Here is a 26,379-nt window from a genome sequence, read left to right as displayed (position 1 = left end):
GGTTCTCTGTTTATCTTTTGCCTTTCCTGACTCCGCGCTACATCTACAAGATGCTTTCAATCGTTTTCCTTTCATGAGCGTTTAACTTTCATTCGCTATTTTGACACTCGCTATTTATAGGAAACAAAGGTTCGTCAATCGTTAGTCACGTAACGTACGCGTCGCGCGACAGTGGAATCAGTCCTTGGACGCGTCACCGATCAGACGGTTGGCGTTTCTCGCACGCGCGCGACATCGCGTTTCTCCTCGACTCGAATCAGGTACAGAGGTAAGACGGCGTGCGTTCGATGGACTTAACACGAGAGAGTTTACCAGCGCGTCCTCGCCGGGTCGAGAGCGTGACGCTTTTCTAACAGGCTCAAGGCCGTAGAAGTTGCGCCAATTATGCGATTAATCGTTAAATGCGCGTTCTTTCGACCTGTTGGCATCTACAGCTATCGAAACGATTCTGCGGCGCTTCGAGCGCGTTCAAGGCTGCGTCGTAAATCTCGTTCGAACGCGAAATCCCGTTTCCCTCTGTGACACTCCATCTGAAAAAAGATAAAAATGGAAAACAGGAAAAAAAAACAATAAAACTATCAAAAAAAAAAAGGAGGAAAAATAGAGAGACGAAAAAGCGAAGCCAAACTGGAACGGTTGAAAATGTTCGTGGCGCGAGTAATCGTGGAGTATTTACTGGCCGATCGTTTCTTCGGCCGGTAACGGATAAAACATGTATCTGCGAATTACAGGGTATCGCCGGTGTCGATAATCGTAAATCACGAACGATTTATCGAGCGGCCGGGGAATGCGCTTACGTCTGTGTTCGTAATTTTTGACGCGACACTCGGCACCGATCATTTGAACCATTGACATCGATGCCTGGGCGTCGCGTCGTTGACCTCGACAATAATCGCCACAGTGTTCGTTCGGAACGTAACGTGGTCCGATTTCGGCCGAGAATCGAAAATAATTCGATTTCATCGATCGCTTCTCTAGATCTCCGATCCCCGACCAGACCAAACGATCTGGTCTCTTCTTCTCTCTATTCCATAGTTCGAAACGTTGGTCCGATTTTTCTGACTGTTTTCCGATCGTCGAAACGCTGTTATCTCGTTAAAACAATATCCACCTCATAGAATGGACAATTTCAGATGTCTCGACTCGAATGATATTTTATTACCGCAAAAGGATGACAAACCGAAGCTCAGGATACAGTATCGACACCTACGTTTACGATACACGGCTTTCACAAACGAACAGCTCCTATCGGTACGTAGATCTGATAAACGATCATCATTCTGAAATACCTAGTACTTCGCGTACTTCGGTTTTCCGTTACATCCGTGCGAAACCGTGTTTCTCGATCGACCGTAGATTCTGTTACTCGGTAAATAAATAAGCAAATAGCTCTGCTTATCCGATGAGTAAGGTGAAACTCTCGAAGAGATCGCAACGAGCTGGAAAAGTCTGTGTGACTGCGAAGCAGAGGAGGGAAAAGGCTCCGTACGAAGGTGCAGACGGGAATCGCGCGCGCGCTATGATTGGTCAGGAAAAGTCAAAGTTTCGAGCCGGCTAGCTCGGCCGCAGCGCGAGGTAAAACCGCTTCGATCAATCGCCTCGTGGGAGTAGTATCTTTTCCCCTTGTCGCGATCGAGCAACGATAACAGAGGCCCGATATCGCGAATCGATAGGGAGTCCACGGTTACACGCGGCCAACTGTGTATATTGTCGCGGCGTGCTCTGTGGCCCATTCCCACTGGACCACCGTGCCTTTTCCGCTTATACACGCTCGCGGGATCCACGCCACGCCGTTTGTTGTCTGCCAGCGAAACGATACGCGATGCGTTCGATTTCCGCGTCAACCACGTTTTTATTACCACTATTACGTCCCTAGAATAGAATGGTAGTTTACGATGATTCGTACAACACCGGGTGTATGGCGTATACGCGATACCAAGCCAGATACCGATGGGTGGATTAGAGAAAATGATTAGAAACGACGAAGAGCGATTCTCGCGACGAGGGAAGAAGCGAAACGACAGAGGTCGCGCGTTTCGAAACATTTCCTAGCGGAAATGCATCGCGGAACCGAACGGACGAGCTTTCCAATCGTGCGTTCGGACGTTAATAAAGGCTTAATGAAAACGGGAGGGCGAAGTGAGCAGCGTGTGTCAAAGGCGTGGCGGGGAATCAACGAGCGTGCTTGGAACGGGCTACGGAAAATGTCATCGGCGTGCACGAGTAGTACGAAGCCGCATTGTATTCTCGTGGCTTTCCGCGAGCTCCACTTTAAAAGCTCTCTCTCTCTCTCTTTCTCTTTCTCTCTCTTCCTCTCGGAAGGTGAAAGGGTCGTAAAGCCAGAGAGAGGTCAGAGCTTGGACGAAGCTCTGCCGACGTTCCATGCACCTGCCTTCTTCTTCTCCTCCCCGCTTTCCACTTCTTTCCCGGAATATTTTTTTCATCTTTTTAACGTTCGATCGCGAAAACTCTTTCAGAGAAGCTCATAAAAGATTGAAGTCACAATGAGGCGGGACCCGTTCACCAGCACAAAAAGATAGGAAAACCGACGGACGGCGTTGAATCCGGAAGATTTTGCCTCGCAGCCGACACGCGACCCCTTTGCCTTTGTCCGCTCATTTTCGTCCTCCGGATCAGCCCTCAGGCGTGCCACGGCCTGGAAAGAAAACGTACGTTTCCCGCCCGTTACGGACGCCCGTTCCGCATAGCAGCGGCGTAACGTGGAAACTTGAAAACCTTTAACGATTTTCTGTCACGTGGAAAACTCCGATGTTTTTTCCTTTGCGTTCCGGCTCGGTCCGCCGACATCGCAGCCGATCGTATGGCGGGACTGGGTCATTGTCACGTCGTCGAAAGTAAAAATAGTTGGACCGAATGTCATGCTTGACGAGTCCACCCAAGGGACTATGAAGGGATAAGTTAATTGCCATACGCGTCTAGCAGCGTGTTCGTGTTATCGCTCCCTCGGAGCGAGATTAATTAATGAACTTTTAATAAGCGTATTAAACCGGTGACTGACATAAACGCTACCTGGTATACATTGTTTAAAAGCGTCGGGAACGAGACGATTAAACGACATCGACGTGTACAGCATCTGATTAGAATTTTGTTAGAAAGTTTCTTTGTTCGCGGATAAGAACGCCGAGACGTAAGCAACGAAGTGAAAAAGAAGAGGAAGACTTGGTAAATTATGGCGGGCAGCTAATAAAAATTAATCGGTTCCATTATTTGCGCCGCTGCCGTGATTACAGAGGCGGCAAATAGCCGAACCTCGACACTGTTCTTCGCCTCGATACACCAGTCTTTTACTATGTTCTCGCTCGTTTCGTGGATCCCGCGCAACGAGCATTGTCTATGCGTAATTAAAACTTTTAATTATCAGTTGCCAGCTCGTCATAGCTCTCCGTGTAATTGCGCCTCGAGCCTTAGGTTTTTCGCCTCTTTCAGTCGGTGTTTCGATAAAGAAACCTGTAAAGGTGCTCGCCAGATGAGACGTTCGATCGTCTTACTTTCTCACCGTTCTCTCCCTCGTATCGGAAAATCCATCGATAAATAGAGATCGTAGCGCAAAGCCAGGCATTGGGGAAATCGGTTTTCCACAAGTTGCGAACAAACTACCGGAGGTTGGAGGTTCTTCTTTACGACGCCTTTTTCGCTCTCCAAGGAGCCGTGTTCTTAATTTGCAATCGACTCTCGTAATCACGATAAATGCGAAAAAAGCGGACCGCGGAGGCGCGAGTTTCGACATGCGAATAAACTTCCAACCTGCTTGGAAATCGAACGGAGTATGGATCCTAGCCGGCGAACTAACCCGTGCAAAAAGTTTCAAAGCCTGTGTCTGATACGAGCGCGTTTGCAAATCGACTTGGATTGTTTTTAATATCCACGGTAAGTAAATACTATCCGTTTACATATAGAAGCCGTACAAAACGATGGAACGGTCACACAGAAGGTCACTTTGCTTCATTCGTGCGTCGGTGTATCACGCGTTTAAAATGACGATGCGAATCGAAAATCCTGGCGATGATGCTTTTACGTCTTTCGAAGGCTGTAAAAGCTCTTCCAAAAGGAATTCCCCACCGTATTACAGCAATAAATTAACGGTAATAGAGTTATGGATAAATTATTGGTAAGATCGTGGCTGCAGGAATTCAACAGGGACAGAGAAACTGTACGTGATCGTAAACGTTCAAGCCGCTCGTTACTCATTACAGACTTCATTGCAAATGATATTCATCGCAGTTTTTTGCAAAACTTAAAGAGTTGTTTGGTCGATGATGCTTCACAAGAAACGATGATTTAAAGGATTGCATAAGACGATGGTTATGTGAACTAGCGACGGAAGAGTATGACGAAGATGTACAAAAACTTGTCTAACGTTATGGTGGTTGGTGGTTGTATTGAAAATTAACTTAGTACGTATACTAAAGTTACAAACGAAGACAATTTTTTACGGTGCATTTGTACTGTTGTTATTTCAAAACGAGTATTACTTTCTGGACGACTCTCGTATTTCGATTCGAATCTCTCGTGTAAACGGAAATATAGATAACAAGTGCGGCTCACGTACCTCCGTTACGATTAAATGTTATTCACCATGGTTCAAGCTTCCTGCCAAAATTAGCGCGGTGATCAACGATCGACAAGGCAGATCGATTTCAAACACGAATCCATCGATGGTTGGTTCTTTCGACGCCGTTTGCCTGCTGAACGAGAGCATTTCCTGAAACACGCGGTCAATAATTTCGAGAGAGAGCTTGAAAGCTGTTGGAATCCCTCGCAATCAGTTTGATCGGTGCCGAATCACGTCAAGATTAAAAGGTTCGCGGTGTCACTGTCGAAGCGTACAGCCGCTGTACGCGTACAACGAAGAGAATGATACTAAACGAATGAAGTGGAACCGGGTACGCACGAGTTATATAAAGAGCACACCGTGTATAACTATCAGCGCGAAGCGACACCATGCGATTACGTGAGTCACACTTTAGAAATGGAAAGAAATGTTTGCATTTGAAATATCGCGTTGCTTTAACGACGTGTAATCACCGATCGTATGAATATTAAGAATACTCGGCGGTACGGTCTTTACTGGAAGCCGAGTCGCGAAGCGTCGTCGGCCCCGCGAGCTCACTGGTGGGTAATTAAAGTTCTCGCGTCGAGCGATCCAGCTGGGTTTCGAAAACAAACCAGAGTTGCGATTCGATGTTATTTCATTTCACGCGGCGACAAAATCAATGGGACTTTCGGGAACCGTGGTGAATCGGTCGTGACAGGAATCACAGGATCCGTTGGAAAGTTGTAGCGAACGGTGGCTACGCGTCGCGTCGCACGATATCTCGTTGCGAGCGTTGTGCAGATTTGTCAGCAGGAAACTATTGATTTCCTCGTAATGAGGCGTGCCAGTGTGCTCGCTGAGAGCGATGAATACATAGGAGGGCGTCCAGCGGGAATGGCAACTGGGATGTGAATAGCACATACGGTGATCTGTCCGGCCGAGCTCGCATAGAAACCGGCGAAACGCGGTAAAGCATCGTTATTCCGTTCGTTATGCATCGGAAAGCCGATTAAAGCGTTTGTAGTTGCCGTGCTGTTCAAGGCGATCCGTCGTCGCCTGTACGAGCTACGGATTCTACTTGAGCGTGTGACATTCTAATCGTAAAAAGGTCTTGGCGATGTAACCTTGCCGTCTTACGCGACCGACCGTTCCGCAGGGAGCTTCCGTGTCCTCGATTCCATGACGCGACGCGCGATCGACAATTAAGCCTAAGGTTGTCTGCTTGGTAATTGTCACGATGCGGCAGTGGATAATACGCGCAGAGACGGTGAACGCGAGTCTTAGGATCGCGAGCGTTGTTCGGTCGTTTGTAACGTCGAGTCGATGCGAATGAAGATGGTGAATCGGTTGTTTGCCGGCAAGGGAAATGCTCGCAAATGCTCGCAAACCTTTCTGGTAAACGGTGTGGTTCGTTCTCCCGGCGAAAAGCTGATTAACTCACCGCCCCTGGCGGTACTCACGATACTCAATACGAGCTCCGGTTACTTACCTTGAATGGCTATAAGGCGCCGAGCTCCGCAAATACTTGGGCTTTGATGAGCGCGCTTTCATGCTTCGAGCCTCTGCCGATGAATCGTTTTAACTCCTTCTGCTAAATATAACTCCCGGGTAGAATTAGCTTTACTCCGCGTCGCTAGTAATTACGCGGACACTCTCTGACGCGCATAAGCTGTCCACTTGTGATGAAAATTTCAAGCACCGTTATCCTCGTGTCGCGGCAACGCGTCGATATCGCATAAATCGCCGCTACATTTTATGCATCGCACCTCAACATATCCCGTCCCCCCGGTTTACTACCGTCGTTGATTCGCGGAAGCGTTCGCCTCGCGCGAAATCGCCGTAGAAAAATCGTTCCATCGAAAAGACTTTCCTTTTCGATCGGCGAACAACGTCCGCGGCGTAAAAAGAGGACGGCCACGTAACGTTCCGCTGAAACGATACCCGCAACTCCCGTTAAATAGGAAAATAGTTGGCAATTTGTCTTGATTCGTAATCGACGACATAATAGACCGTCGGAACGCAGGTGTGGTTCGCTTTAACATACCCGGTAACCCATAAATAACGATCTCCGACCTTGTCTCGTAGCTCACGCAGAGGCAAAAGCTGTTCAGCAGCCATAGTTATTTCTCGCGTGTCGTTCGGCGTACGCGAAAGTTGTTGTTCTCTTGTTTGGCATCCGAGTCAGAAGTAGAATTCGATCGATTATTTTCTTCTTGGAAAATCGACGATTCGTGGAATGAAAGCGCGAAACGACACACGGGTCAACGGATTCGCGTCGGGTGAATCACTCGTCCATTCGGCGCCGATCCACGGGTCGTCATTAAAGGCGACCATGCCCGTGTTTCACCGTCGGTTCCACGAATTCGGCTGGCGTTGGAAGCCGCGTCGAGACGTGGGTGGACTGGAGGAAGGACCCGTTTCGCATAGAGATTCAATTGTAAACTTGTAATCCGACATAATCCGCGTTTGATGGCCGTAGATCAACAGGTCACGGGTGACGGTGGGCGGCATTGTTTTCTGTAATCCTGATGAATATTAATGCGGGTTTCGTGAACTAACAAAAACAAAATAAAGAGAGGAAAAAAAGGAAAAGACACGTTGAAAAACGAGAATAGCAAGGTGGAGTGAAAGAGAAGGAAAAAAGACGGACCGCGTCTGAACAATTCGTCGTCCCCGCCTCGGTGCGTCTTCTCGATTCAGTCGCGACGCGCTCTCCTCTCCGACGGTATTCTTTTCGCGTGTGGCTTAGTCACCGAGAAAGAGACTCCGGGGCTCGCAGTGAATCCGCTCTACGTGGCTATTCAAATTTCGACTGCGTGTGACCAGAATGAAAGATCCCTGTCGACGTTCCCGCCGCGTCGTCTGCATCTCTTCGTGCCGTTCCTCTATCAGACCGTTTCGTTGCGAAAACGCTCGCATCGGGAGCAGGCAACAGAGTCCTGCAATCACGATCGAGATTAATCCGTCACTTTGATCTTCAAGTTTCTCTACGATACACGCGTACGCATCGAATAGAGGTACACGTTTCCATCGTGAGTTCTATGTGAGAATTACGTGATTTTATTCAATTCTTCGATACCGCTCCTTCCTACGTTCAAGCTAATTATTTACCAGCAAATTAGAGTTTTCGTTAGTTATCGATGATATTGGCTAGCAACTGTTCACCGTGAAACAAGTCCGAAAATATGGCTTGTTTACATCGAATAACAATATCGTTTATTATGTAGTTAATTACGAAATATATATAAGTATATACATATGTATCACGATAAATATACACGTACACGTACATATTATATTTATCCGGAGGACGCGGACGGTTGCGTACACATATTCTCTCACGGTATGCTATATTTTATTCAAATTATTTTACTTTAACACACTCGCGTCACGGCATTCGTGTACATAACATTTGCATAAGTTAGCCGTGGAAACGCGGTAACAGAAATATCCGTGATACAACGGTGACACGTTTTCTTTAAATCGCGAGCGTGCGTCACTACTCAGGGCGGGTTCTCAATAACCCTCGAGTTTCATCGGAACCGGGACGGAATAAAGGGCTGCTCGACGAGATATCCGTGATTTTAATATCGGCTGGGTCGCGATGGCTGACAAAAAGTCGGTCGAAAACGCAAAGTCCGTATCATCCGGTTGGTATTCGTGATTTATGGTGGAAACTGCAATTTCTGTCGGCGTTGAGTGGCCCGAGGAACGAAAACATCATCGGGACAATTACGCTGGCGCTCTCTAGCTGGGGCTCGGTCGCCGCGTTCGCGCTATTCCATATTCGCCGGAACGAAATTTCCCACGGTCGTGGAACTTGATTCGCGACCCAATATCAGGAGCACCGTGAAAAGAGTGCGGACCTGAGAGAAGCGGAGTAGACAGAACGATTTACGAAACGGAATTTCATTAAACGATAAATAACAAACGCCGTTACGCATACACGTATACGCGTACACTTCTACAGAGGCGATCACACGTACGGGACACTGGTGCGCCGTAGACAGGGACGCGAGAGGGACGAGGACAAGAAGACAACGAGAGAAAGGGAGAGACTTTCGTGAAACCGCGGCATTCAGTATTATTAGCTGGCGCTAGGCGCTGCCGGGCTCCGCGGTATAGGCGCCTTATTGGGTTACACGAAAGCAAGTAAGATAATATACACGTAGAATGCGAGATATCCGAAGTAAAAGGTGCAGGGCAACGCGAGAGAGCGCAAAGAGAGCGCGCCGCCCGGCCCAGACCCGTCGAGTCCCCACGGCTGATAAAAGGTTATGCCAGGAATGCAGTTTCATGAGAGAGCGCGCGCTACCATATTAATTATTGTCTTAGAAAATTAACTTTTTACGCGTCTGTACGTTCGTGAAACAATAGCGGCCAGGTTTCCGATGCCTCGCTCCTCGTCGCCATCCTTTTATCATATTCCATTTTTCTTATCGCCCTATTGCACGCTCGTTAATTCTGGTGCAAAACGTTGCTTCGTTCTGCTCTCGATCCTGATTCTACTGACGTAACGCGGCTCACCGCGATAAAGTCGAGGACGCGAAATCGTACCGATTCCTATTCCCACTCCCTGAGATTCCAGCGTCACAGCGTGCTACTGCACTTGTCGCTTTCGATCGTGCTCGCTGCGCGCTTACCGGGTAACCTGACCGTTGAAAGCAGTATTCTAGGCCGCTACACCCAATATGTATTTCGACTCGAACGTGTAATGTGTTTGTTTGGCTGATCTATCCGAGAAAAAAATTTAGCTATAGGTCTGTTGTAGGTTGCGAATCGCGTGCCGATAAATCACGGCCGAGACGCTAACTGTTTGATCACGTTCGAAAATTTTGGAGCTTCTGCCGGGCCCTCGAGATCCCTCAGAAGGACATTCCATGGCTCGTCCCAAACGTTTCGTTTCGTTTTGCGTTGGAAAGCGTCTCGTACTTTTGGTAACTTGTACATCGGAGGCTCGGCGACTTGTTTATTTGTTCGTTTATTGCTAGACGGTACTCTCCCTTTGGCGTACACGCATATGCCGAGATAAGATAAGTTGCAGCCGTTTTGAATCATTGTGAAGCAGCGTGGTTTAGATACGACTGTGGCAAAATATTGATTCAAACTTTAAACTGGTTAAAATACCTCCCCTAGATTTAAAGAGACGGAGACTATTTTTTAAGGGTTCGTTGTTTGATCGCGCGCGTGTTTTCATTATCGCGTTGTCTGCTGCCGTCGGCCGTAGCCAGGAAATCGACCGAGTCGCGTCGATGACAACGAAAGCTTTCGTAATCGACAATGCGTCTCGTTTTCTCGAGATTGAGATTCCAGCGGCGCCGCTGCTCGCTGCTGGCTAACCTGACCATCGAAACGAGTATTCTAGGGCACTGTACCCTGGTCTTAGAATAAACTCGGTTTACTTAAGCATGACGGGCATGCATATGAGTACAGGGCAAAGGAGAGCCGCCAAGCGCCATCTACCCAGTGACCAGAAATAATTGTCATTCTACTTGAGGCGGGCCCGTATTCGCCAAGGCCTCGTTGATCTCGCTTTTCTCTCCCTTCGTCACCCTTTTGACCTCCTGTTTCCTCTCTCTCTCTGTCGCACCACTCCTTCTCCACGACGCGACGTCCGTCTTCTTCCAAACGTGTTGCAATCGAATTACCTTCTTTTTTTCCTTTTTGTTTGCCTTCGGAGATAGACGGAAACTAGTCCACGAGCAAGCGTGTAAGATTTCTCTGGACATCGCGTTCTTGTCTTTCGGACTTTTCCTTAAAGTTGTCGAGAGAGGAGATAATTTTCCAGGAGCGATGTTTCACTTTGTGTTAACACGCGGGTTTATGACCGCTTTGCGAGAAATCGATCGCCACCCGAGCGAATTCCTCGGGCAAAGAACGCGCGTACTCGTTTGATGTACGCATCCAAGACATTCCGCGTGCTCGCTTTCCCCCACGATGCTTTGGTAATTTGGTCGCGACGATGGTGTACTCGTGCGCAGGAACGGCATACGTTTGGCAGTAAAACGTCCAGCAGGACGACGCTCGACGATCGTTTACATTTCGTTCACGTCCGTTTCATTCTCTTTCGAGGAAGCACCGAAAAACTTTTGTTCTCCACCCAGCGATTTTTCAGCCGCCGCACACCGCGCGACGGATTACCTCATTTCGGTTATTGCGTCGGGAGCCGGCGACGCGAAGCGCCATTATTTCTCTTTGCCCGCCGGTTGGCGGAGCACCAGAGATCAGGAGTCAAGTCAAAAGGAAGATCCACGAAGCTAGACGAGTTTTCTCGCCGGTTTCCCGGCCGGATTTCATTCGATTAGAGGGAAACCGTCGGGCTGTCTCGAACGACTCTCGTTTTTCTCTCTGCTGGTCGACGAAACGAACGACTTTCCTGGGTAAGCGGCCGCGGAAACACGACCGATCGTTCCAGCTCGTTTTCCGGTTACGCGGGAGTCTTAAACGGGCTCTTCATTGAATTACAAGTTCGGACTTTCGAGTCGGCAAACGAGTTCAAGTCGCGAGAACGAGCATCGGCCGATCTAATAAGCGTTGCGAACCTTCCAATTTCTTTCTTTCGCGGTGGCAACTTTGAACCACCTGCCTCACCGTGTTCCCGTGGTTTCTCGATCCATCGAGAGACGGTTTCTCGACGATTCACGTCGTTCGCAATTTCTGTGTTGGTCGACGCGAGACGCGAACCAGGTCCAAGAAAGGCTAGATGTGCGGTTCCGTATCGTATCGCACCGAGTAACCATAGATTACGCGATCTCGGTTTCGCGCAGAGCGTAAATTACCGCTATATAACATTGTGATTCGAAGCTCGCGAAGTATGCGGACGAGCAAAGACTAATCTGGCTCGGTCTGGACAAGAGCAATCCGTTTCACCTAATCGCGACGTAGTCATTAGACACGTGGCTCGCTATCGATTAAAATAATCTCTGTTCGCGAATAATCTCCCAGAATATCGAAACATTCTTTTTCTCTATTATTTACTTTTCTTTTTTAGTTAATCGGTTAATCGAACGAGCTTCATATGCTCGCCAGTAATTACGATAATGATAATGTTCCAGGAATAATAAATAAACGGAGACGGGGGTAATAAACACGAGCGCGCGGTTAACCACCGAGCTTTGTGTTCCTTGTGTGCTCGTGTATTTTAACGTAGCGTTTTGTGACTCGGCGTTGTTTCATGGTCAGTTGCACGCGGCGGATAAGCGAACGGCAGAAATATATATATATATATGTGTGTGTGTGTGTGTGCGTGACAAATAATAGTCCCGATGCGAGAGATAAGCCATCTTCCCTGGCCGAACGAACGAACCGTTTTTTGACAAATTCTAGATCCACCGATAATCGCGTAACCGCGGTGCATACCAACGATCGTAGGTTCCCGGGAATTCCGAACTTACGATTAGCCTGGAATTTCTCTTTGCAGCTTGTGATTCGAAACGGGGTGTTTCGAAAGCGTTGCGGGAAATCCTGCCGCTGTTGGGAATCTTTCGTAACACTTTTTCGTTGACATCGACCGTGACATTGAGGAGAGCGTGGGCACACGGCAAAGTGCAAATCCTCCGATAAGATCGGCGACAAGCATGAACTCCACCTTCCGGTTACCTGTCCCGGAGTCGCCGATAAGATATCGGTCTTAGATAATTCTCTCATCGCGTACAATCGCCGGCATTCCAAAGCGGTTCTCGGTTTCTCGGTATAGCGGTTCTCCTTCTCAGGGCCGTGTCGCCGCGTGGGCGGACTGGACATCCGCGTGAACCAGGCGCCACCGTGGCTCTCGCTTTTCATTCCACGTCTAACACCGAATTTGTACACAAGTAGAAAGAGATCCTGTCCCGTATCGAGAATAGTATCAAGGCCTAGTGCGTCATTCGCGTCGCGACTTTTCCTCCGCTTCTCTGTTACCAAATTAGCGGAAACAGGAATTTCATGGAACAACGTCGATGACTCGACGACCGGTGTCGTTCGAACCGGTAGCGCACTGCTATCCAAGGGGACTGAACCGAGCCGTCGACTATAGAAGGACATGGTTATTTATTGCAACATTGTGAGCGTTCCCCGGTGTTCGGTTAACAAATCGATATCGCCTGGAGACGCAACTCTGAATACTTTCGCTGCTTCCCATCACCCACGTCGAGCTTCTTCCCCCTTTATTTCCTCGACTGTTCCACCGTGTTGTGGCTTCGATACGCTCTTCATCCGGTGTTAGATTGCGCCAGCGTTATCAATTTCCATTGTTTATATAACATTCTCCATTGTCTATTAGGGGGATCATCGGCGAGGCTGAATCAGTGGTGACACATACACATGGCTACCGATAAAGATTAAAGGCTTTTTCACTTAGTGCGACGGCGCCTGGCAATCCGGTGCATTCTTTTCGCCTCTCGTCACTCCACGTGTGTGCACTTGACTCTCGTTCGGCGAAACTAGAGTATCGTGAAACCTTTCCTTTAGTGGTTTCCTTTCTCTCGTTTGATTCCAATCGTCACTGTGACGCGACGAAAAGTGGCCGAACTAAAGCGACCGCTGGTTAAAAGCGCGAGAGAATCGATCAAGCCGGTGAACGCGCGTTCCTCTTCTTCCTGAAAGGAAACAATCTGCCGATAGTGTTTCTATTTTACTCCCAATACCGATCCGGTTCGAACGTTTGCACGAAAGACTCGCTCTTTTCTTCTATCTGGCCCCCTTTGTTATCCTTCTCTATGGCGCGTTGCCTTCAGCTTTGTTCTCCTGCTCGCTCAAAGGTCGATTCTTTCGCTTCGAACTACTTTGATAGATATATGCCGCAGGCAGTATGCCACTGCCACGATTAAGGCACGTATATCGGCTATCCCAGAGGAATCCCCGACACCGGGGAATGGATAAATAATGGCCGCCACCACTGGCGTGCTTTCCAAGTCCAAGCGTGGTACTCGCAAGCACGATATCCGTGCGAACGGCTATCCGGTCGAGACGGAGCAGTCCGACCCAACTAAGTACATGAGCTTTTCCGTGATGTTTCCACCGCCGTCCTCCTCTGCTGCCACGGAAGCGGTCAGAAAGACCTTTCGTCCCCGCAACGTGTTCTGAACTCTGAACACCCGCCTAACGAGAATCCCCGAAGAGTACAAACGACACCGTGATTTTCTCTCGTTGCCTCTCGTCTCACCTCGTCCCGCTTTTGCTTCGTTTCGCATCTCGGTCTGCTGTCCGTGCGAAACGATAAATCTCTTTCGTTCGGAACCTGCGCTCCTCGTGTTGTTGTTTGCATCGTAAACAGGCGAAAAGGCTTACCGTTTCTTTATTGATGAAATAAAATAGACCATGCCGTTCACGTCGATAATAACCGCTATTACGAAGAACCGTGCTTGATGGATCGATGCGGTTTCGAGGTGGATCGTTAAAATTCCTGTACACGGTGGACGGTTCGTAATCGTGAAATCCGCAGCCTCGTGATTTTGTAGATGGTGGAGCGTGAACTGTTAATTTGGCCAAGCGAAAAATGTGTTCGGGAATGACGTTCAATAGAAGGTCGGGCAAATCGTTCCGCGTTTCAATCAACAAACGTTCCATGGTAATATATTCGCGGACAGCTCGATAAAACGCGCGGAGCCCGCGCGCATCCGCTGCCATTCCATTCGCCCTACCGGACGAACAGTGAATGCTCTTGATGACCCCGCGTCAACTGTATAATTTAATTACGCAATAGCAATATGACGAACTTTTTGAATACACATGTCCATCGGCAGCGATTCACCCAGCACACCCTAGAGCGGCTTTTCGCGTGCTCGCTAATGAGGGTTTTTAATTGGCCATGGTGATCGCGATAACGCGAGTGAAAAAGATGGATCGATTTTTCTCACTGATTTTTTCTTCCTTTTTTCTCTCCACCATTTCGCTTTATCGTCAAATTCCCTGCCTCGTAACCTTCGAATTGCTGCACGGAGAATCCGCTTCCGGAAAAAAACACTCTCCGATTTCCTCGAAAACACGCGCATCGAGGATAAATCGAACGGCTGAAAATTGGCGAGTACGGCGGTGGCCGCGTGGAAGCCGGAATCAGAGAGAGAGAAAGGGACACAGCGGGGGAAGAGAGAGCGAGGGCATCGTGTCCGTCGTGGCACGACGATCGCAATAATGCCAGGACACGCTCGATCGAGCCTCTCGCATCGGGTGGGGTCCATCGCGCTTTATGGAGCCAGCTTGGCCTCGTGTACGTGCGTAATACAGGCTCGTAGAGGCGAACGGGTATTTACTAAATTACGTCCGGTGGAGGAGCGCGGGCTACCGTCGCTGCATAAGACGCGCCGCGGTGCATCGGTGGGCCTCAGCACGACGTCGAAATACGTCGTTGTTCCGCTCGAACGACTCGATAGTCCTGGGATTTTGCGAGGTCGACTTCCGTGTGCCTCTCTGTCCGCTCCTCGTCCCCCTTCTTTTCCTTTCTTCGTCGCGCTCTGAATGCCGCGGAGATCGTCACTGGCAAGGTAATCGCAGATCAACCAAACGAAAGTGGCCCTTCTCACGAGAGAACTTTATACGCAAAGTTTCTGTACGTTTAGTTTCTATACGGTTTTTTAGACGTTTGACAAATTGACTTCGGATGTACGAGCTGTTGACGTTCCGTGAAAAGTCATTCTACGAAAGAATCTGTTTCCCGGGTCGCGTGGGTTTCGCGAATCTGATACCGACGCATCGGCCAATATCTCAGCCAGTTTACGACACCTTTACGACAAGCAATAAACTCATAAAGCCCGTAGATTCTGTGGGCGCGAGGAGATTTCTAACGCGTCGCGTGCGGTGAATACTATCAAGGAATAGCTTGGTAATATGCCGCCGGTAAGCGGATTTAAATCTATGAAACACCTGCCGCTCGTTACAAAGTCACCTCCGTGACTTCACGCCCGTCTTTATGCTCTCTTGCCGGGCATCGCGATAATCTGGCCGGATAAACCGGCCCGTTTCAACGTGTCGCTTAACGAAGAAAAAGTTTTATCGACTGGAAAGTTAAATGGATTCGTCCTGTAGATTTTCAGTATCGCTAGAAAAATAGATCATTGTTGGGAGTTGACGGACGCATCCATGCCGATTGTGGGTGGTACCCGTATGGGTGCGTTCATCGATTCCAACCTCGTTGCTCAGTTACGATGATCTCAGGGTCGTTCAACGTGCCTTTAGCGTTACATCCGGCAAGTGTCGTCGATCGTTCTGCACAACTTATTTCTATAACGCTCTGTCACCGTCGTGTTGCGTGCCACGTAATAGCCGCTATGTTTCCTTCGAGAAGGACGACGATAATTCATCGGTGGGTCGCGCGAGTTCTTGGATCTTTATCATTCTTTATCCTCGGATTATCGATTCTTCCTATCAACTTTTATCCTCTATTGGATTTTATGTGACGATCGTGCATCAAAGATTCACGGTAAAACACGAAAGTGGCTCGATGCCACGAAAGAAAGTTACGTACTCGATCTCATCATGGCGAGAAGAAGCACACGATGCATCGATCGGACGATAAAAGCGACGATGCACGCCCGATAACTGGGTTGCCTTTTACAGGCGCGTAGCTTTTTCGCCCAGGCAGTATAACTCGAAAAACGACTGTTCCTTCTCCATTTTCCTAGATTTAACGACACATGACCATCGTTCGAGAGACATCGAGCTACGACCGTGTAGTAACTGTGTGTCGCCGTTCGATCGAGAAAATCTATCGTCACACGTAGCGCTGTCGCTCTCGTAGATTAAAATTCTACTCGCGATCCACGCGATTACAAACGACGTTAGCTTCTCGAATTAGCGCGAAATTAGCGGAAAGTAATTTTGTGGAAGTTGCCTTTGCGGCGTTGCAGTCTGTTGCGCGGGGACGAGAGACAAATTAAATCGTTACGCGGCACAAAGCGGAATCCTAATTGCGATCCGGTCGCGTCGACCGACGACGTGAACACGTGAGCCGTGTAAAATATGGAAACGCCCTTTGTATTATTTATCCGGACGGTTTCTCGCGATACCGTTCACTGTTCGCCGTTCGCAGGAATTAACGCCGTGCCTAGATACCACCGATCGCGCTGTTAATTACTTATCGCTCGGCGTGCCGAGTTCGCAATGCCGACTGAATTATCGATTTGTTCGCGTTATTTCGTGCGTGATCGAACGAGCTTTCCAACGTATAAAATCGTCCCGCGTGCACCGCCGCTATCTCCTCACGCCGCTCGTAAACTTGCGCTTTTTTCCTCGCCGCGCCATCGTCCGGTACGCGACCGTTGAAACGAACCGGCCCGATTGTTCGCGAAAGGAGCAGGTGTTAAATTCTCCTTTAATCGACTCTGTCGATTACAGCGTAGAATCACTTAGTTATCAACGGTTACCTTTAATTAAAATATCCTTAAAGTAGCTGCACACCTGGCGAGAAAGTCACGCGATCGTCGTCGAGCGAAAGTGCCTCGAGGAAAGCCTCGAATCGCGATCCTAGTTCTGCTCGCTATGAATTCTCCGATCGTAACGAGGTGGACGAAGGACGTGAAACACGTGCCGCGACTTCTCGTAAATATGCGCCAACTACGACGACGTAATGCTTATTTATCGTCGATAATAAACGCGCCAGCTTAGAATAGGACTATCGAAGTAAGTAGGTCGACCGTCATTCCTATTATCGTGGCGCATGATTTTCCACCAACTCGAGATTAATCCCTGGCTGACCGTCGATTTCTGGAACGCGACATCACCGGTGATCGTTTTGTCCAGTGGCGCTGGCCAATCTATTTTATAAGCAGCGATTTACGTGGAAGGAACGCTTCGTTGGATTTTCAGCTACAAATCTCGCGATCTTATACGTTCTCGCGTGATATTTGCCGAGATCACGCAATGTTCCCACCGTGTCCTTACTCACAGTTTTCGTTCCTTCAGGAATAGACACCTTTGTGACAGAATCGGTCGAAGTGATGGTCTGATCGTTCTGCACCCTTTCGATGGACCATGGCCATTTAGCCATTCTTCAAGACGATCGTATCGTTCCTTTTTCGATGTTTCTCACGTTAATCGATAGTTTATATCGTTCGTCGTAGAAATCCGTCCTACGGTTGATATCGTGGTAAGACACAACGAAATATCCGGCAATTATCCCGGAAATCGAAAAGTTCCGTCAATTTTCAACGTAAATTCTATTTTATCCTATGTCGTAAATATTCTAAAGATTAGGTGTAATCTGGATGACGCATTTCGTATCTGTTTAAGATATTTCGATCATACAGTTTGCTATTATCTTGCTATCGTAACGAGGTTATTGTCGACTCGGAATCAACATGAACGTTGCACTTTTCGCATAGCCAGGCACGCAACTTTCTATCGTTTCATAGACTCTAATGTTTATCTTATCGAGGTACGGTTAATTCGCTCGTCCTCTTATCAAATTACATATACACGATTCGTAGTGTTTTTTTTAAAAATACACATGGACGTTGCTCTATTATCGATAATACGATATATGAAGCACCGGTGCCAATTCTCTTATCAGAAAAAAATCACCAAGGAATTCTCCAAGGATAGAGAGGATCGGCGGAACTTTATTTCGTTGTGCGGCAAAGTTCGCGTAATAATTTTCAAAGCCTAGAAGAAGTTGGCGAGGCACGACTTAATGCCTCGCAGAAATATCCGTCTCCACGTGGCGTGAGCCGAGGTCCGTGCACCGGGGTCCGCCTTTCTTATTAACGTAGATCTGAAATTCATATTAGCGCGAGGGCCGATTTACATCTCTACTCGGCGATGCGAAGTTCCGCGTAAGTAGTGCGACGCGGCCCGTTCCGTGGAATGCAGCTTACAGAGGACGACGTTACTCGATTATTCTCGATAGTATGTTCCATCGAGATCCGTTCCGGTCTATACGTACCACGACGAAATTACGGATAAAAGGGGGATTCGAAATCGGCACGGCGCGACGCGGCGTGGCGGGCCCCTACGAAAGAAGGACGAAGAAATCGTTGGCTCCAGGATTCCGTTCGTCGTTCGGCTGGCGCCGTTCCAAGAAACTAAATCGCGTCGGGATTGATTTATGACTGACTGGAACTTTTTACCCTCGACACAGTGGTCTCCGGGGCAGGCAGGGGTTGCGCCGTGCTGCTTATCGCGATCGGCTTGATTTATTCCGTTTGAAACGATCCGCCAGCCGAAAATATAATTGATCGCGAACAAAACATACGTAAAGACCGATCTAGCAATTAATACGCGACATCCGGCAATGCATCATCGTAGTCGGATCGTATATTATTCGAACGCTTTTGTCGTCCGTACACCGCCGCGTATTTGTATAAATCCCGTGGTGATACTCGCGATTATTTAATCGTTAATATATATGCGTGTTGCGCTCTAAATCGCAGCCAAAGTTTGTACCGACAAAACCTGGCGAGGTAATCCGAACAGAAAATGACGAATGGCGATCCGCGGGCGCCGCTGTGTTTTCTCTATCGTCGACAGAAAGTAGCTACGGATATTGGTCGTCGGACGTGGAAGCTGCAGCGCGACGGCGCGACACGACTCTGCAGGACTGCGGCAAGTTGGTGGGACGCGAACAAAGAAACAAGCAACGAAATCTTATTGTAAGTTGAAGCAAACGATATCGCGCGCAACTCTGACGGAACGTTAATTAAAATTCACAGGGAGAAGGTGCATTAAATTCGCGGGCAAAGTTTGAAAGCTCGAGCCTCGGCCTGCGATAAAAGGACTGCTTGAAATTGTATTTGAATAATGTCCCATCAACGGGAACCGGAGAGAGAATACCACGTGCATTCTAGCACTCGTTATCGATCTTCCGTGTGCGAGCCGTATATTATTTGTTCCCCTGGCGCGTGTAATCGCGCGTCTCTCGCACACGGACATCGGCGCCCGCGTTTCCCTTCAACGAGATCATTTGTAACCCATCGCGAAGAACCGTCCCAATAGTCTCTCCGACTCGTACCCACCGTTTTGCTTCATTTGGTAGATGAGGCCAACATCTGGGACAAGACGAGCGGTCTCTTCTCGCGCGCTTTCAGATTTGGGTCAGATTGTGGAACACAGGAGCGTGTGCAGTGGTACGTGAGAACGTGTGCAACCGACGTGATGCGTCACCGTGAGATATCGTAAAAATCATCGGCCATTAATTCGTCCAAAGCAAGCATCGTTTTGAAACGTTGCGCGCCGTTTGGCATTCCCACTTTTCTCGTTCCTCTGTTTCGCTTTTTGCCTTGAAATCGGAGAATTTCGCTTATAAATAAAGTCTTTCGTATTTATCGGCGAAGTTTCATAGCCTCGCAAATCGTTCAGACCCTTTGACCTAGCCTGCAGGCGGGCGCACGAATTTTCCCGTTTCGATTAAACGCGCTGGATTATTTTTAGCCGAGTGGAAGACACGCGGCAACGATCGAGATGCTCGCGTGGCGAAGCGAAACATTTAACTGGACAAACTTTGCCGTTTGCCGCTGATGTTTTCAGTGGTATTTCCAAAAGCTTTTATCGTCATTTTTCCCGTAATCGAGTTTGCAAAACTGACAGCTTTTTGTTTTTGGCAGACGCGCGAGGCCGAATGTTCGGGTAGAAAGAAACGCGCACGCGCGATCTGCCGGCGTTCGATCGTCGAAGAGACCGATAGAAATTTCCTAGGCCTGTAGGATGAGTCGGAAATTGACCAATCTTTAGCCGTGCAGCTAGGGAAAATCTCTGTATGGTGGCAGCGAGATTGCCGGCGTGGTTTTTCTACCGCTTAACGGTCCACGTATCACGATTGCCTGCTGCTTTTCGCTCTGCTTCTCAATCTATTTCTCTCTTCGTCCATCTTTCGTACGGAAAACGTTCGAACGTCGTTTTCTTCTCGAATCGATCCTCTCGCCTCTGTTTCTCGATAACAAATTCGATTTTACGCAACACACCAATGCTCAACCGCTAACCTCCGCAAAAACGATCTCGCAGAGCCTCGCCTTCGTTTTTTTCTTTTTTTTTTTTTTTTTCCAGCAAACGAATCGGACCGAGAGAACTCCGACGAGGATCGAAGTAAAATTTGTCCGGGAGAAGGAACGTTTACGTGAGAAGATTTAGAGTTTACGCGGGGATATTTCTACGGGCCGATATTTCCACGGCGGGCGCGGCAAAGAGAGCGGTGCGAAGCGCGCCGTGACTTATGGCGCGCGGCGAGCAGCCCGAGCGAAAATAGCTTTTGACAGCAGCGTGTAACAATCACGATAAATCTCGCTTCATCGCTGGCAACGCGGAATGCTTCCATAATCCAGCCGCGGCGTGCTTGTCGCGAAAATCAGCTCGCTTCGTACATTGTTTCCCGTTGCAGAAATCGTGCCGGACCAACTCGCTTCGCCTTAAATGGACACGGATTAGTTACGATATCCCGTTCGAATCCTATTTCGAGCTCGTTTGCTATCGTCCGCCCACGGTCTCCGTCGACATCCAATTCTGTTTGTTTCGCCAAGATTTAACCGATTCCAATATATTACCACACGCCTGTGTACGATATATATCTATATATATTTAGGAAAACTGCGATTTAACGAAAGTAAATATCGTCAGCGATACGGAGAGAACAGAAGCCTCGAACAAGAGCGAGCCACGCTTTTCGATAACGTTGAATGGCATATCTCAGTCGTTGTTCGCTCGCGTATTTGCCGGTGCTTGTATTTAAATATCGTAATTATTTTCGCGTAATTATTTTCGCGTAATTATTTTTCCGCGGCACAATACGGAGCGAACGGAGGCCTAAAGAAATCATCAGACTTCTGTACACACTCCTTCCGTTTCTTTTTTTCTTTCTCTGTTTCTCTGCTGTGTCACAGTTTTCGAATCTCGTCCGCGCGTTACACATTGCGCGCCAGTTGTATTTATTTGTTTCTAAACGGCCGCCTGCGCGACAAGCATTATTTGATCCTATTAAATTCGTTAACAGAATTGTGAGAGCGCCAGCGCGAAAGCCAGAACGTGGCCATTCACAGCTTAAGCCGCTTCGCGACAGCACCGCTCCAAGGAAAAAAGTCGGTCTATGTCGATTCGTGTCCCTATCCGGCGAAACTCGTTACGTGAGGGGAAAATTAAAACGACGCGAAGACGAAACGCCACCACGATTTCTCGTGGACAAACATCGTGTCCCCATTTCCGCAGCCTGGGACATTTAATTTGTTCGAAAGCTGACGCGCCGTGAATCAGCACATGAGGGCCACAAACGCGATACCAGAACCAACTAGTAGCCAGACAAAGGCAAATATTTGCCTACGTTGTTAATTTCGATATTCGTATACGAAGAAGATGTCCCCTTGCTGTAAATCGAGCAAACTCTTCGATCGAGCCGAGCAGAAGATACCACTACGGTAACGAAATGAAAAGAATACAGTCGAACCGATTCGTGACCTCCGCCGTTCTTTCGTTCACGTGCTTTCCCTCTTATTACTCGAGTTTTCTCTAAAAACACGGCTCAAAATGGAAACCTAGGTGGGCTAGCTGGAGGGTAACGTATTACCGCATTAAATACACAGTAGACTCCCTCGGTTTGTGGCACGGAAACGATCCCCCGACCGTTACGTGCCACGTAACAACGAACCATTGTGCAGCGATCCCTTTGGGGAAGGTTTCGGACTTGGTTCGTGATTGAATTTCAACCCTGTCGGAGGATGAAGTGCAAAAAGCGGACGGAAACCGCGTCCACGTCTCGTTACCCCTAAATTACGAAGGATTAACGAGCAAGTGTTTAATCGTATCGAAGGAACGGCTATCTCCGTTAATTGCGAGACCTTTCCATAGGGCGGAGGGTGCGGCACCCGGCACCGCGCGATTTTCTCCCTCGGAACCAGCCACGGTATATTCTAGTTTCGTAACGACACGGAAGCGTGAACGTAAACGCGAGCGGAAACGGCAGGGCAGTTGGCAGCGTTCTGGGGATCCGCCGAAACTTTCCGATAATTGCCGCGATCCTAATAAAACCGAATAAGCGTGCGAAATTACCAAGATCACGCGTACACTACCGTCACTCAGGCATATTATTCGAAAAGTTGCAAGAGTTCGAGAAGTTGCTCTCTCCTTGGGTTTTAATGGTTTTCAGACAGCCGGCCAGTCGGATTCGAGCCACCAAAAAGTCGTTACAACTCCCTCGACACTCGTTCCGATTCTCACCCTCTTCCTCGGACACCGTTTCCGGACGACTCTGTCCCATGCTTGGGACCACTCTTCGCTTTAATTACGATCCACTTTGGGGATCGTTTCCAACTATTTCTCGGGCATTTTATCGCGAGTGAATCTCGCAAAATTTTATCGAACCGAGACTACCGTTAGACAAGGAAGGAATCGCATGTAAATTCGATTCCTAAAGCACAGATCTTGATGGTAACCCGGTTCGATTTATTCGATTTATATTTAGATAATTATATTTCGATAGTTATAAGATCTTTATTTATATTTAGATGATTAACCAGTGGATGATGTTACACTTTAATCGACGTGGTTCAGGGGTATTTTGAAACCGCATAGTGGCCTCGTTTCTGCCCTTGGTCGGCTCTCCGGTTCCTGGTAAGCGATCGATCAACCACCTCGTGATTTCGCCGTGAACCCAGTCCATTTTTCGTTCGGCAGCGTGGCAATAACTTTCATCGAGAATCCGGCGAAATTATGCGTACTTCTCTACGATACTCTATACTTCTATTGCCACTTTGTACTTGAATCTTCGCGAAGTTACCATCCGCAGCGTTCGCGTTTCGAATCGAGGCAAGTGCAGCTATTTCCGTGGACCGCGGGAACCGATGCAACATGCAAATGAGCCGGTGGAAACCGCATTACCGGTGGAAGATCGTTCCTCCGGCGGTTATTAAGCGATCCTAAATAGTCGGAGCGAGGAAGAACAGGAAAGCGCTTGTTACGTGCACGCCTGTCTTCCTCCCGTCTATCTATCCGTTCGTTTTCGTTGTCCTCGTACGATTCACTCGCCTCGGACAATCAGCGCCATGGTAATTAGAATGGTCCTTCTCTCGCGAGCTGCCTCGCGGACTGAATTATTTCGTGATATATGATTCGTGTCTAGCGATTGAACGAACCGTGGATGCAAGAGCGCGGATGGAAATGGATTATCGAAAGGACGCTCGTTGAGTGAAAACGACGGGCTGATAAATACGCCAAGGTTTGCATCGGTGGGACAACAAGATCGTAAATAGTAATTAGCTACTAGTTGGCAGTATCGACGAACGAACGCGCGCTCGATCAACGTATCGGAATCAATTATTTCACGGGACCGTTGGCGAGTCGCGAAGGAGCGATAAATCGTGAAAAAACAAAAACAAGGTCGATGGCGGTTGTGCGTGCCGTCGAAGCTGAAGATGATCTGCTCTGAATTCTTGTGTCGTTCGATCGATATCCGCGGTGCTGGCGTCGATTAATCGGTCACAGGGAATTACCCCGGAGGATGATTTATAGCGGCAGGAGATTTCGCACGAAACAAAATAGCCCGAAGAGCGTAGGGAAGCGACGTAGCTAAAAATTTAGCGCGCGATGAAATACGCGACCGACCGGGGGCGACGTTCGTCGCGCGAACAAATTATTTACAACGTCGAGGCTTTTTTTCGCAATAATTGCCGCGATAACGTCGCGTCTGGCTCTGTCGGGAGTTTGACGCGAAGCGCGGACCGCGTCAGAATGGCCTACGGGAAGTTGAAGCGAAATAAATACGTCAAAAAGTTGCAACTGGATCGTCCCGTTCTCCCCTTCGGCCTAACTTGTGACAGAGTTACAGCCGGTTGTATAACGAAGTCCAGGTTTGTCGGATAGCCGACCGGTAACCCGATTAATTAGATTCAATCCGAAACTGACGAATCATCGCGTGTTGCTATCCGGCGAGATTGCACGCTTGCATGATGCTAATTCGAGTTTTCAAGCTCACCCCCTTGAACCGCTCGCCACCTTGTCCTGCTCTGCCATCCCCTTGTTGCCACGGCTTAATAAACCTAATGGAATTAGCGGCAGAACAAACAAATCGATCGGCTTCGATCGCAGCCTGGAGAAAAAATCTAACTGGCAGAAGGCCTTAACTAGGGCTCCGCTGGTCGAACCACCGAATCACTTTGTTCCGCTCGTGACTCTTCCCTCAGGGTACGTTGAACCGTTGCGTGCATCCAGTCTGAGCTTTTAAGACGCTTTACCGAGAACATCGTTCACCCTCGCTCGGTGAATCGTCGGCCGCGCTTCGCGGTCTCCTGAGCGATCTTGGCAAAAATTGGAAGTTACTGCCGCTACTTCCGTGTTAGAGTCGTTCGATTCCCAACTATCGTTTGCAACGGGACTCTTGTCCTTTCCAATCAATTTTCTTCCTTCTACGCTATAGCGACTGCAGTTCTCTCTCTCTCTGAGATTTCGCCTCGGTGCTTGATAAAAGCGTACTATGTTCTACGTCAACTAGACGCGATAAGTAGGAAAATAAGTAGTAAACGATGATAATTGCCAGACCGTGGTACAGCTGTGTAATAGAGCACGTTGTAAACTAGAAAGCACGGGGATGGTGTTTAAATCATCTTCGGCAAATTCCGCGAATCCAGTAACAGACTGTAACGAAGGCGCCAGTGTTTATTTGTTATTCGAAGCTTTAGAAGCACGGAGAGGAAACTAGGCAGCGTCATCCACCTTATCCGTCTTTAATTTCTTCGTCTTTGAGGGCCGCTATCGAGTGATTTATGGCGCGGTCAAGTGATACTTGGCAGAGGCCCGCAGTCTTCGCTTCTGTTTCTACGTTCTCGCTCTCTATCTGTTTGAGAGACCTTAATTCGGATCTCAGCGGGTCTCAATCATTCTGACGGTGTCGGTTAACGCGCGTACCGTTTATCGCGTCGGATCTAGGAAAACGTTTTTCGAAAAGCGAAGGAGTACCAGATCCGAGATTCCAATTTCGTGAAACAATTAGCACACTTTAAGAGAGGTCAGACTCGATCTGGGTTAATCGAATTTCGTTTGGTGTAATTAATTCATCTGTTTTCCCCCCTCCGTGTTTTCTTATGTTCTTCTACGTCTGATGTTTATACATCGATGGAAAGAGTTGCACACCCTCGCAGGTTATTACACGAAGACGATATTTCACGGTTGTCGTCTTAATCGGCATGCCAAAGAAAAAGAGGATATCACGCCTTTGTCAGCTCCGAGCAAAGAATCCTCTGAAACGAAAGGTGAACTTCTTCGATTCGAAGAAATGGTCGAAGATAATTCAAGAGGGTCGTTTACAAGGCGCAATCCGGCCCCATCCAGCGTCCTTTCCCTTACCGGACGGAGAGGGAGCAATTTTAATCTATCGTTCAGGCGCCGAGCCAATTGCACGGCTGAAAGGAGATGCGGATAGGCTCGAACGTCTCTGTCGACATGGATTCGATGAAAATCGATGATAGACCGGGGTTGCCGCAGCGAGGGGATGGGTCTAGCTACGGGAAGATTTGCTCAGACATGACGTGAGCCTCTACAATTTGAACAAGCGCGTAGTTGCCGGCCCTAGCATGGGCCAGAATGGAGTACTTAACGCCGGGATATATTACACGCTGTTGGCCTTCCACCCCTTCTAACCACCCCACGTTCTACGATCCGGCCTCCACGATCACCACGCAAAAACGACGACGGAGACGATGGAACTGGTTACACCTAACCACTCCTCCAAACTCGTATATTCGTTCCGCGCTCCTCTATTAACGCTGACTCGTACCCCCTCAGGAAATTATTCGCGGTTCCACCTCCTGGCTGTCTTGTGATTTCGCTGGTTCTTTGCACCACGAATTCTAATGGAACACACTCGCGCATTGGAGCCCGCGGGGCTTGTTCGTAGGAAAACGCGGATAAACGAAATTGCGGGACGGTACAACGAGGAAATG

At 48.5% G+C, this 26,379-nt stretch overlaps 1 protein-coding gene and 1 long non-coding RNA gene across 5 annotated transcripts in view; one reads left to right on the top strand and one right to left on the bottom strand.

The window, feature by feature from the left end:
• Window positions 1-6,250, bottom strand: part of LOC125385787 — a 130,254-nt gene extending 124,004 nt beyond the window's left edge. Inside the window, exons 1-2 of one of the 2 annotated variants that reach the window (XR_007225412.1) lie at window positions 6,045-6,250; window positions 4,571-4,723 (exon numbers count right to left, since the gene is read on the bottom strand). This is a non-coding gene — a long non-coding RNA (uncharacterized LOC125385787). Of the gene's footprint in view, window positions 1-4,570; window positions 5,028-6,044 lie in introns of those variants that run through there. The other variant, XR_007225413.1, reaches the window with a different exon arrangement.
• LOC100649387 overlaps window positions 1-26,379 on the top strand; it is a 199,026-nt gene that overhangs the window by 19,002 nt on the left and 153,645 nt on the right. The gene's annotated exons all lie outside the window — the stretch shown is intronic.

This window comes from Bombus terrestris, chromosome 10 (assembly GCF_910591885.1).
Source record: "Bombus terrestris chromosome 10, iyBomTerr1.2, whole genome shotgun sequence".
Lineage (NCBI taxonomy): Eukaryota > Metazoa > Arthropoda > Insecta > Hymenoptera > Apidae > Bombus > Bombus terrestris.
This window is presented reverse-complemented; position numbering and strand designations above follow the sequence as displayed.